This window comes from Corvus cornix, chromosome 3 (genome assembly GCF_000738735.6).
Source record: "Corvus cornix cornix isolate S_Up_H32 chromosome 3, ASM73873v5, whole genome shotgun sequence".
Classification (NCBI taxonomy): Eukaryota; Metazoa; Chordata; class Aves; order Passeriformes; family Corvidae; genus Corvus; species Corvus cornix.
The window spans coordinates 67064715-67076297 of record NC_047056.1 but is presented as its reverse complement, the minus strand read 5'-3'; positions in this window follow the sequence as shown (position 1 = coordinate 67076297).

Sequence of the window (11583 nt, the reverse complement as noted above, 5' to 3'; positions counted from 1 at the left end):
ACACCATGTGCTAAGTTACCAGGTTATAAAAAAGCACATGTATATAAAAAAAAGTGGGCTTTTGGCACAGAACAACAGAGAGCCTCAGGTAGATTGGTAAAGCACTGAATGCCAAAGGTTTAGAAAAATCACAACCTCCAGCCAATGGAGGAAAAAAAAATGAAGAAGGAAAGGGGTGTTTTTCAGTATTGTGCCAGGACCTTAGCATTTGCTAACGTAAATTGATTTTGAAGAGGGAGAAACATATTTTCCAAATAGAAGAGAAAGTTAGAAGTAGGACTTTGGCATTTTCAAAGCCTTGAGTTATTTGGAAAACCCCTGGAATGAGAAGGGAACCCACCAGTAACGGAAAGAATTATGTTGTCCATAGATATGGTGATTTCCATGTGAAGCACTAGCATAAAATCATACATGGATCATTCCTTCTTTAAGTAGAGAGTATGTTTTTCTCTAGGCTGAGGAGTATTTCTTCAGCACCTACCTAGATCAAGCTTGTGTGTAAAACAGATCAAAGATGAGCTCGAGGTGTTCTTCACAACCACCACACATTTGCACCCTTACAGCCTTGTTTCAGAACAATAAGAAAAAGTTATCTGTACAAACAAGCTGCTGCAGGCACTGAGTGCTTCTTAGAAAAAACAGCCCCATGAGAGCATCTCAAAAGACATTTTCATCCAGATGCTGTCTTTTTTTAAGAAAAATCTTTCACACTACAAAAAAATGCAGGTTATTGTACATTCTGCTAAACAAGACCATTGATGGTGGATTGATAAGATAATTAAAGCTTTTATCCAGGCTTTTAAAACCCTGACCTACTGTAGCCTTCAGAGAAACTGTGAGCACAAATAGTCACACTGAATTCAAGATCAAGCGGTCTCAGACACCCACACAATTTTCACATGGAAGAAAAAGTCTTTATAAAATAATCCTGAGCTAATACACAGAGCCCAGAGCTGACACCTAGAGTGAAATGCATCTGCTGACTGATGGAGCAGAATTAGTGCACAATGCGTGGGGGGGCGAGGGAACCAAAGACACCCAACCCACCTTTGAAACATGCATGTGGCAGAGTATTCTCTGCCCCTTGACTGTTCTGAACAATGCAGCTTCGCTGTCTTCTGTGGAAAGCAACACACACTCTGCTATCAAAGCCAAGACCTGTGTATTTGAGGGTGGTGAATAGATATTTAGTGAGCAAATATATCAATATATTTTTTTTGTTTTCTGAACACTCTATAGCAATAGCAAGGTTTCAACAGGCCTGATGTCAGCATGGCTCAGTTCATAGACACCAGCTGAGAATTTTCCACAATGACTTTCATTCAATGCACTTTTACCACAACTTCCCAAATGAGGTATTTCCTCATTGTCTCTGTTTGACCTTTTAAAAGATGTTCCTCTGTAATTTCTGTATTACACAGACACTTAATTTTGAATGGCTTGTCCCTTCTTTTACGGATAGTTACTTAGAAATAGTGTGATCAGTTAATGCAGAAAATCTTGTATGTTAAAATAATACATATGCCCTTAGGGTGAATTCAACCTGGGCATCAGATTGGTGCAGATAATTTAATTGAATTGTTCCTCTGTCTTGATCCTACATGAGGTTTAGAATTTTTTTTTTTTTTCTTTCCAAAAAGGTGTTTTCTTCAGCATGGCCATTCCTGGGATGAGAAAAGGGGATTACTGACTTTATCAACAGAGCTACTACAATGATTTTCAGAAACAGATTTTTAAAAGTGTCTGTTTAAGCCTGTTAAGACTTATCTTTCTGTTTTCAAACATGAACTGAAAGATCCTACCAGCTGTGCAATGGAGAGCCAACAGAGATGTGCAGCTACAGCACCGCATGGAGACACTGTTTTTTCAGCTAAATACAGGTCAGCCATGCCCACACAGTGATGCATCCAACAAGTCTCTTGTTCAGCAGAACTTAATTCAGGGAAACATTATCCAATATGATTATGCTGTGCCTAGCTCTAAAGACAGCTCTGGAATGCCTCATCCTCACTCTAGCATGAGATGCTGACATGCCCTAAATTTTTTTCTTGAACTTGAGACTCTTTAAGAATTCCAGGTTTCCAGTTATATCCCTTCTCAACATCTAGTTTTTCGCTTTTTTAAAATTCAAAACTTGTGTACCTACTTTCAGAAAGTCCAAGGTAAATAAATTGAAGGGAAATGGAATACCTCTTAGTGTCTCCCAAGGGGAGCTTGAGAGATCGTTCAAAAACAAACATCAGTTTCATTCAGGCCTCCTTTAAAAAGCTATATGTTCAGTAGGCTTCCAGTGGAATTGCCTCACTTGTATCACAGAAATGTTAGGAACAGCACTTCAGAATCTGCATTCCTCTGGGCAATCAAAATTTAGGTACAGTCATGCTAAAATTCACAACACTTAGATCCAGTTTACCCATGTAGCCCTCAGCTACCCCATGCAGAGCACAATTTCTTGGCTGCTGAGCAGAAAGGAAAAGTTGACTTGAAAGAAATATACATAGTTTAAAAGGGAAAGTCTTTATAATGCTTTTTTGTAGATTTTCATAGGGGATTATTTCAGCAGAGCATTCCAAAGGATGGATCCAAACCACACAAATAGATTGCCATTCCACTTTAGGTTATTTGGTCTGCTATTTCAGAATGAGTTTTCCAGAAGAGTTTGGATTTTGGAGAGAAGGGTTCAGTTTGCCTGTACCAGGCCTTTTAAAATCTCCAAAATGCATTCCTACTCATGTGTATAATGTATTTCCATTACAAGACAGAGACAGTGGGCTACAAGTGGGATTTTTGGGATTTTCTTTTTTGTGTATGTGAGGGTGAGATTAACAAGAACTGATTTATCTCTCAATATGTTGTTTTTGAGTAGCACAAGCACCCTGGTATTAAAAGAAAAGGGCAACATGAATGTATGAGTTGCTAATATTTTTTACCCTGTGCTATGCATGCTCTTTCAATGTCTGTCATGCCATGTCTGCAGCTATTTTCACTGGATCTTTATCTATTGTCTGCTTCAGATCATGAAAAGGACACTCAGTGGTGGTATGAAAACTTAAGAGCTGGGATGTAAGGGAAAATAAAACAGTAAAAGAATGTCTTCCATTTGCACTGGCTTGGTACTTGCTAACTGCTGCCTCTGATTTTGTCAATAGGAGGAAGAAATAGGGGTCAACCCATAAGGGCTCATTCAGAAGTACACAAAGTGCCAGCTCACCCCAGAAAGTTCTGTAAAGCAACAATTTAAGAAGGGACTTCACATTGGTAAGTAAATAATTCTGCATAGTCTCCATGATGGTTAAATTCAGATTTTATGATGAATCAGGAAAAACTGAGCAGTAAAAGTAGGGATAGAAAAAAACCCATAAAAGCAGCTGCAAGAAGCCTAAGACAATAAAAATTTGAAGGATGTGTCCAAGTATTTTTGGCAATCATACACTGAACACCCCACCCCTTACAGAACTCACCAAGCTGAGAAACTCCAGAATTTACAAACAAGCCCTTCATCCACAACAAAACTTCAGGCAGAAGTGAAACAATAAATAGGACTACACATAGTAGCAGGACCACAACAGAGTTTTGTAACAGCTCTTCAGTTCTTCACAGGTAACACGCAGCAGCATTTCCCTGATTTACCACCTAGGGCTGGAGAACAGGCAAAAGGGAAAAGAGCTGAAATAGTGAAAAGGTCAAACAAGAGAAATTATTTTGCAGATAGACCTTTTGTTTTTTGATGAAGTAGGTAAGGTTTTGCCCTGACAAAGTAGTCATGTTTTAATCACAGATTTGCAAGACGTCCTTGCTAGAGCAGCAGCCTAGGAACTCATTGGGAGTTAAACATCAAATGTTCAAGTCTGCTTTATAATGGAAATAATAAATGGGAAAGGAGAAAATCCTTTTAAAAATCAGGTAGTATTTTCCAGCAGCCTTATTGAGAAGGGCTCATTTACTCCCTATTTAAACACTAGTACTGGAAAGACTGGCCAGCCTCAGTATGGAATACTTCCATAACGCTGCTTTTAAACTGATGTAACTTGTACCCTGGAAAGTGACCCTATGTGTAACAAGAAGGAATACCAAAGAAAAATTGATAAGCCTTTCTTTCAGTACTGGTACCACATTAGGTAACCTCTGCCTCTTCCCACCTACCATCCACACTACAGTGGTGCCAGCCTTCAAGAGAATGAGTGCACAGAACCTCTTTGCTGGGTCATTCCAAGTCCCAGAACAATTGCCCAAAGCAACTTATTATGTCACCTTTGAGTGGGCTACTGGCACAGGCTGAGGAAATGTGGGGGCAAGAAAAAAAGCCGAAATAAAGAAAACAGAGCTTGAGCTGACACTATGGAGACGAAAGATCATCCAATGCTCTCAGTCTCTGGGACTGGGGTCTTATTCCAGCAGGGTGAGATGGGGATACTCTGAACACATTTTAGCCTTGAGACACACACTTCAAATTCCTTAAACAGGGCAACAGTGATTTTAATGACCATTCACGAGTTCAGGAAAAAGGCTGCAGGATTTCACCCCATGTTTTCTGAACTTCTTTTCAAAGAAATCAGAAGCATGTTAGTTAAGTGCTTGGTAATGAGGCTCTCAGCTCTGTTGTTTTGCTGAACAGTTTCTCTAGGGCCTTGCACATCTTTTATATTAGCTGTGTTTAGATTAACAAAGGACTATCACATGCAGGCAGCCCTTGTTTACAGCATTTCATTGCAAAGGAGCAGAGCTGACTGAGGTCATACCTCCTCCGTTTGTCCTGGAGGGCAATGTCCCCACCACGGTGACAGCCTCCCATATAACTTCCTGCACAGGGAGGAGGGAAGAGGTGGAGCCCCTGATTCCTCTTTTTCTGTCTCTCACCCCCTCAGAAGCAGCGCTTCATGCTTCCCAGAAATGACTTCAGGATCTGGCTGGGCACAAAAACTGCTCGTGTCCACAAGCTCGAACAGCACGTGGATTACACACAGAACTAAGCTGCTCTCTGCCCCATAAAGAGAAGTGATCCCCCAAAAGAACGGGAACAGAGGAGTGCACCCTCACCGATATGCAACATCTGAAACTCTGCAAATACCTTTACCCAAAGGCCCTTCTCGCAGGGTTCTGTACTCCTGGTAGCCAGGAAATCTCACAGTTGGGCTTGCACAGGCAGGACCTGCTTGTTTTTAAGCAAGAACAGACGAGATTGCTGTAGGGAAGAAGGAGGCAACCCTGGTGAAACAAGGGCTGCAGGACTAAAAGTAAAAAGTTCCATTGTTGCACCACCTGATAAGACCAGCAACAGCAAGATTTCCTCTCTATTTCCTTTCTATCACGTATAACCCAGCCTTAACTGGATTAACAGTTCCAGTCTTAACATTAGAGTTCAATGCCCTGCTGCTGGAATGCATTCAGCCAGCAGTTTCACTTATACACAAGCTCAGCCTACCTGAGACCTAATTTTAAATTAAACCTGAGCTGAACTCTGTCCTGGCAAGAAAGCTGAGCAAGGTCGTTTCAAGCCAGCGTGTTAGAAGAGACACACCTTTATTTGCGGTCCTTCTCAACACTTGTCCCTGCAGGAGCTACCCCAGCCATTCATCAAGGCTTGTATCACCGTGGGCTTCAAAGAGCCAAACCAGCCATGGTATCATGCCCTGGTGCTCCTTTGTGGCGTGCCCAGGCATGCTCAGCACACACTGACAATGAACCCAGTGGGAATGTGCCAAGGCCTGCTTTGCAAGTTCTCCTCGCCTGCCCTCAGGAGACGACTTAGCAATCTGAGGAAAGAAAACAAACAACTAACCCCTATCGAAGCGGATTTGTAACAGTACTGGAAACATTCTTAATATTAAAAATAGAAATTTGTAAAGGGATTTTTCATGTCACCGTGTAGAGGAACCTTGATAGGCACGTATGTAGTAAGTAATCATTGTTGCTGTCACGTAACAGCTTAACTCATGCTCCAAAATTTCAGTTCATCAATTTAGAAACTACAAGATGTCAGGCTCTCCATAGTAACTTTCATTTGGAGCTATTGATTTGAAGAAATGCTGTTCATCTGCCTCTCAACATCGAATCCCGAACGGCTCTTTCAGTTTAGGAACTCAAAATAACTCATAACTTGAATTTACCTCATGTTTTAAGACTTAAGGCACCATCCATCTGAGAACAGGAAATACTAGAAAGGTAAACGGAACAGAAAACACTTTTGTCAGACTTTACAGATACCAGGGGTTGGATTTTTTCTTTATCCAAGACCATTTCCCTCTGATACAACTAACATAGCTTTAGGCAGAAGTATGTAGAATGGTTTCCAAACTAAAAAATTTTCAGAGGTTATATGAGCCTTAGAAATGTCTCTCAAATGCAGTCCAGGCTAAGCAACACCTGCCCGTGAAGAGTAAACAAGAGAAAGTCTAAATTAGGCTGAACAGAGACCTGGATCGCCCCCCTTGGACTGCTTCTGAAAGCTGAGCAAGTGCTTTTAAAAGTACCACATACAGGAGACCTCCACTGGGGGCTGCAGAGCAGCACAGTCTTGCTGAGGTGCTTCTTCTTCATCCCATAAGTCAAGCACAAGTCCTTACTTCTGCAAAACACCAAGCTCTGAGTGTTTTGTTTGTGCTTTGTGTACACATGCTGTCATGGATGCCTGCTGGTTGTGGATAGAGAGATTGAGCTTTTATGTATTATTCCCATGGTGCCAATGGTTTAGACCAACACCTGGTTTGAGGAAAATGTACCATCTTTACTGGTTTTAATGTCTGTCTCTAGGTGGAAGAAGCATGTAAAACTCTGCAGGGCAATTCTAGAAACAGTCTTCTTTTTTCTTTAGAAAAAAATAAAAAGAAAAAAGGGGAGTGTCTAGGTTTCTGATGTTCAGGTGCATAGCAGGATTTTTTGAACTGGTAACATATGTATCTGCAGTTACAGAAGCACTGGCTATTCATGGATTCCTTCAGTGTTACCACTCACTGAACAGGGAATGAAAAAACACTGCCAAAAATAGTGGGGGAAGGGGAGGAAGGAGGGAAGAGAAACAACACAAAAGCCCTGAACAGTAAGTAGGGAGGCATGGCCCTTTCACTTACATAATGAAAAGGTTAACGTGAAGACTGTTAGCACAGAAAGGTTCCATTTAAAAATCCATGGTGTTTAAGTATTGTTCTTCCAATCTGAGCTGTCAGAAGTCTCCCTCATAATTTCATTTTCCACAGAAAGGTACTAAGTAGAAACTTTAGAAGTGTGTTGCTATTGTGTTTGAAAACCTTCCCGACCAAATGAGGTCTCAGTCAGCCACACAACAGCATGGGTTTCTGACCCATAACCCTTCTCACTCTGATCTTCCCTCCACTTCAAGCCCAAATGTCAATTTGTCTGTCTTCAATTGCCTGAAAAAGAAAAGACTGCTTTTAAAATACTGAGTCAATTTTCTTCTAGGCTTAATACAGCAGCACGATACAATCTGCAATGATATAGATTTTTTTCTTCCACCAGCTAAGTCTCTGGGGCATTTTATGAAATCAAATATTGCTAAAAGAGCATCACACAAAGAAGGTTTTAAAAATAGACTTAAAAAACAAAGAACAATTCAGCATATGCATTACCCATGTGGAGATGGTTTGGCAAATGCAACATGGAATTACTTAAAGTTTGCCCACAGCTTTTTTTTCTTTTCTTTCCTTTTTTGAGGGGCTTTTTTGTTGGTGATTTGTTTTTTTTGGTTGGTTGATTGGTTAGGTTTTTTTGTTTATTTCTACTTCTGGCAACATAACCATAGAAAACATTAAGCCTACACTGTTATTAATACAAGTTTCTAACCTAGAAAGTTATTCTTTATTTCTGCCTGCTGGTATCCAGATTAAATAACTTGCCAGGTCATCTGTCTAAAACAAATGGCCGTTTCAAAGATATGGTATTCTCTAAGATAAGTTGGAAAGAATTGAACACTTCACTAAATTTAATGTTGAGTGTGGTGTATAACCTTTTTTTAAAAGAAACTCATATAATTCCCTGTTGTGTGTACTCTTACAAAGGTGATATGACTAAACAAAATGACACAAGTGAGGCAGAAAAAGAGATAAAGATTTTGAAGGATTCTTTTTTCTAGCAAAGTAGCAAACCTATCACTTAGAAGACAAAATTTTCAAATGGCTGCATCCATTCATATTTTTAGTTAGCTAAAGAAAGATTTTCAAAAGTGTAAAATTATCTCACTTAAAAAATTACTAAAAGAGAGCTTGTTAAAACAAGACACAGCTCTAGAGGGGGAAGGGACTGCAGCTACTCTCTTGCCATGGGATGGGGAACAAAGAACATATTTGGTGGTGCTGAGGAAACAACGGTGATGTCTGCAGTTCACCAAATCCCCCCCCTCTGCAAATGCATCATTCATGCCAGTGCTTCAACCATACCCAAGAACAGATGTTTACATTTGCATTTACAATTCTATTTGTTGAAGCCAACTTTCAAACATTTGGAGTGAATTATAATGTGACCAAATATGGTCACACATTAGTCTCCATGTTCTAAATCTTCACCTCACAAATAGATAATTATTACAAATTAAAAAAAAAACCAAACCAAAAAACATCCCATGGTTGGTAACTACATTGATAATAGGTACTATTTCTGCTGCTGTGTTCATCATATGTGATATCATCTTACAGGCTGTACATTTGCAACATCTATTAACCATAATACTTTCTCATATGGTTCTATTTACAGATTTCTAAATCACACAGAAAACCTGGCTAAGAGTAGCCACATCAGCCACCTTCAACCACTAGCATATATATGTACAGAAGTAAGCAATTCTATGCTCTGAGCAAACGAAATTCTGAATTTCCTTTTGGACTTTTTCTTCCCCACACACGAACTCGTGTTCCCAAAATGCAACTAATTGAAGGAACAGGAAGCTGCAAGCACATGAAATGTATTTTCTGTGGGGCTTGCAAATACATAAAAGCAAACCATATTATAAATTCAATTTTTTTGGCCACAATTCCAAGTTCATTTTGAAGAAGATTATTTGCTAAATTAAAAGGACTTGTCTCTGAATCCATAGTTCAGTTATGAAAAGAAAAATGCAGCAATTCCTCCTTAAGACTGTTAAGATCACAAAAAGCATCTCTGAAGTTTTGGGTGCTCTAAGAGGGCATAGATGATTCACTGAAAGATTAAATAAGCTAATTTTCACAGCAACCATCCAATCTCATGCCCAAACATTTTTCCCCAATCCTCACAGAGGTCAGGCACAGACCATGACCCTTTTACAGCACACAAAGGTTGCAGAGGGAACGTTCAAAATATTAAGTGAAATACCTTTCTTCTTGGAGTGGGTTGGATTTTTTTGGTTGGTTGCATTTAGGGTTTTTTTTGAGGGGGAACAATGTGTTTGGTTTTGTTTGTTTTGTGTGTGTGTGTGTTTTGGTTTGCTACTTTGTTTTGCGTTTTTTTTTGGAGAAAGTGAGCTGAGAAGTAGCTAAGACTAGAGGAAGGCAAACAGACCATTTGGCCAGAGCATGGTCCTACAGCATTTGCACCTTACCTATCTCCATTCAAATGAAACAAAGACACAACACTTCATCACATGGGTATTACGAAGAGGTTCTCAGTCTAGCAGAAACATGTCATAGTCCACTGCCAGCAACAATCTAATTCATACAAACCACCCCCCCTTCATTTTGTTCTCTTAAATACTGTATTTCAGTCCACTAATTCTACTCTCATACTTAGTCTTCATTTCCAACAGAACCAGCAATTAATCCACAAATTATTTAAAACTAACAGCACTTTAAATGACAGAGAATTGCCGTCTTTTCTTAAATTCAGACAAAAAGGTAACAAATATTTGAAGCAGGCAATTAAGAATTCATACTACTCTTTGTAGAACTGAATTGTAAGTCTTCTCTGTAGTCACATATAAGAACAAGTTAGCATAATACTTAAAACACTGGGCAAATGTACTTTAAAATATCATGAAAATAGCAGGGAATCACCTGTCAGCTACACCAAACCGCAGTAAAAATTTAAATGTGATTTTTTTAATACAGAATCAGACAAACCCTAATGGGAGTCTTATGGGTACTTTCCTGGAAGAAAGAACATAGCACAAGTACATGGGTGTTGAAAAAACCCCTTATATCTCTCCCTACGTGTTTAAGAATCTAACCCTTATAAAGTTTACCCAAGCATCCAAATTAAATGTTCAGAAAGATTAAAGACTAAAAAAAACACAAAACCAAAGCGTATGCTAAAAAGACATTAAGAAAACAAAACTTTTCTGCTCACACAATATTGAAAAACATCTGAAAGACAACACAGTGATTGGTCACAGCCAGCAGAGCTTTATGGGAGGAATATCCTGTTTATCAAAAATGATTCCTTTTTATAATGGTAGCCCATCTGGTTGATCAAGGGAATCCAGTTGATGTAATCTTTTTGGGTTTCAGTAAAGCTTTCGATACTCTCAGAATATCCTTCTGGATAAACACATCATGCCATGGAGGAGCAAACTGGCTCATGCCTCAGGCACAAAGGGTTATAGGGAATGGGGTGACATCGGACTGGTGACCTGTTACTGATGGGGTTCCCACAGGGCTCCATTCTGGGCCCTGTGCTCTTCAACATCCCCATAAATGACTTGGATGTAGGACTGGAAGGGAAACTAAGAAAGGTCACAGATGATACAAACCTGGGAGGAGCTTTTGACTCCCTTGAGGGCTGAGAGGCCCTGTGGGAGCCCAGAGTGCAAAGTGTGTTTCTCTGCCTGTTTTGGGGGGGTTTGCCCTCCTGAACAACACTGGTTTTGGCCTTTGTCCATGGGAAAATTTGCCTAGCCTCTGGAAAGAATTTGAATCTACAATGGTGTGAATTAGATGTTAGAATACTATGTAAGATTGTCACAGGGTGAAAAATTTAGAGGTTTTGGTTTTGTTAATGTAGTAAATAGATAAAAGCAAAAAACCATCAAAATGGAGGATTGTTGTTGTTCTCCAAACATTCTTCTTCTACTACTCCATATTCTGCAGTAAAAGTAGTTTGGGATGACTGGACAAAGAATTCCACAGTTCCTGGCTGTGTTACTAAATATGGTAGAAAAGTAAAAATAATGTACGTTTTTAGTAACCATTGGTTGATTTACCCCTGCTTTGTGCTATGTCTAGGCCACGCTAATGGCTTGTACTCCTTAGATAAGAATTAATAAACACCTACCTGGAGACTGAGAAGCATGAAGTCCCATTCGCCTCCTTTTTTCTCCTGGCAAAAATCTGAATGTCCACTCCATCAGGGAAGACAACAATTAATAACACTGACAGCGTTAGGCCCTGCAGAGAGACCTTGGCAAGTTAGAGGACTGGGCAATCACCAACCATGTCAGATTCAACAAGGGAAAGTACTGGATTCTGCATCCAGGATGGGACAATGCTGGATGTATTGACAGACTGGGGAATGAGAGGCTGGAAAGCAGTGCTGTGGAAAGGGACCTGGGGCTCCTGGTCAATGGCAAGTTGAACATGAGTCAGCAGTGCCCTGGCAGCCAGGAGGGCCAATGCCGTCCTGGGGTGCTTCAGGCACCATACCAACATGTATCAACCACCCCAG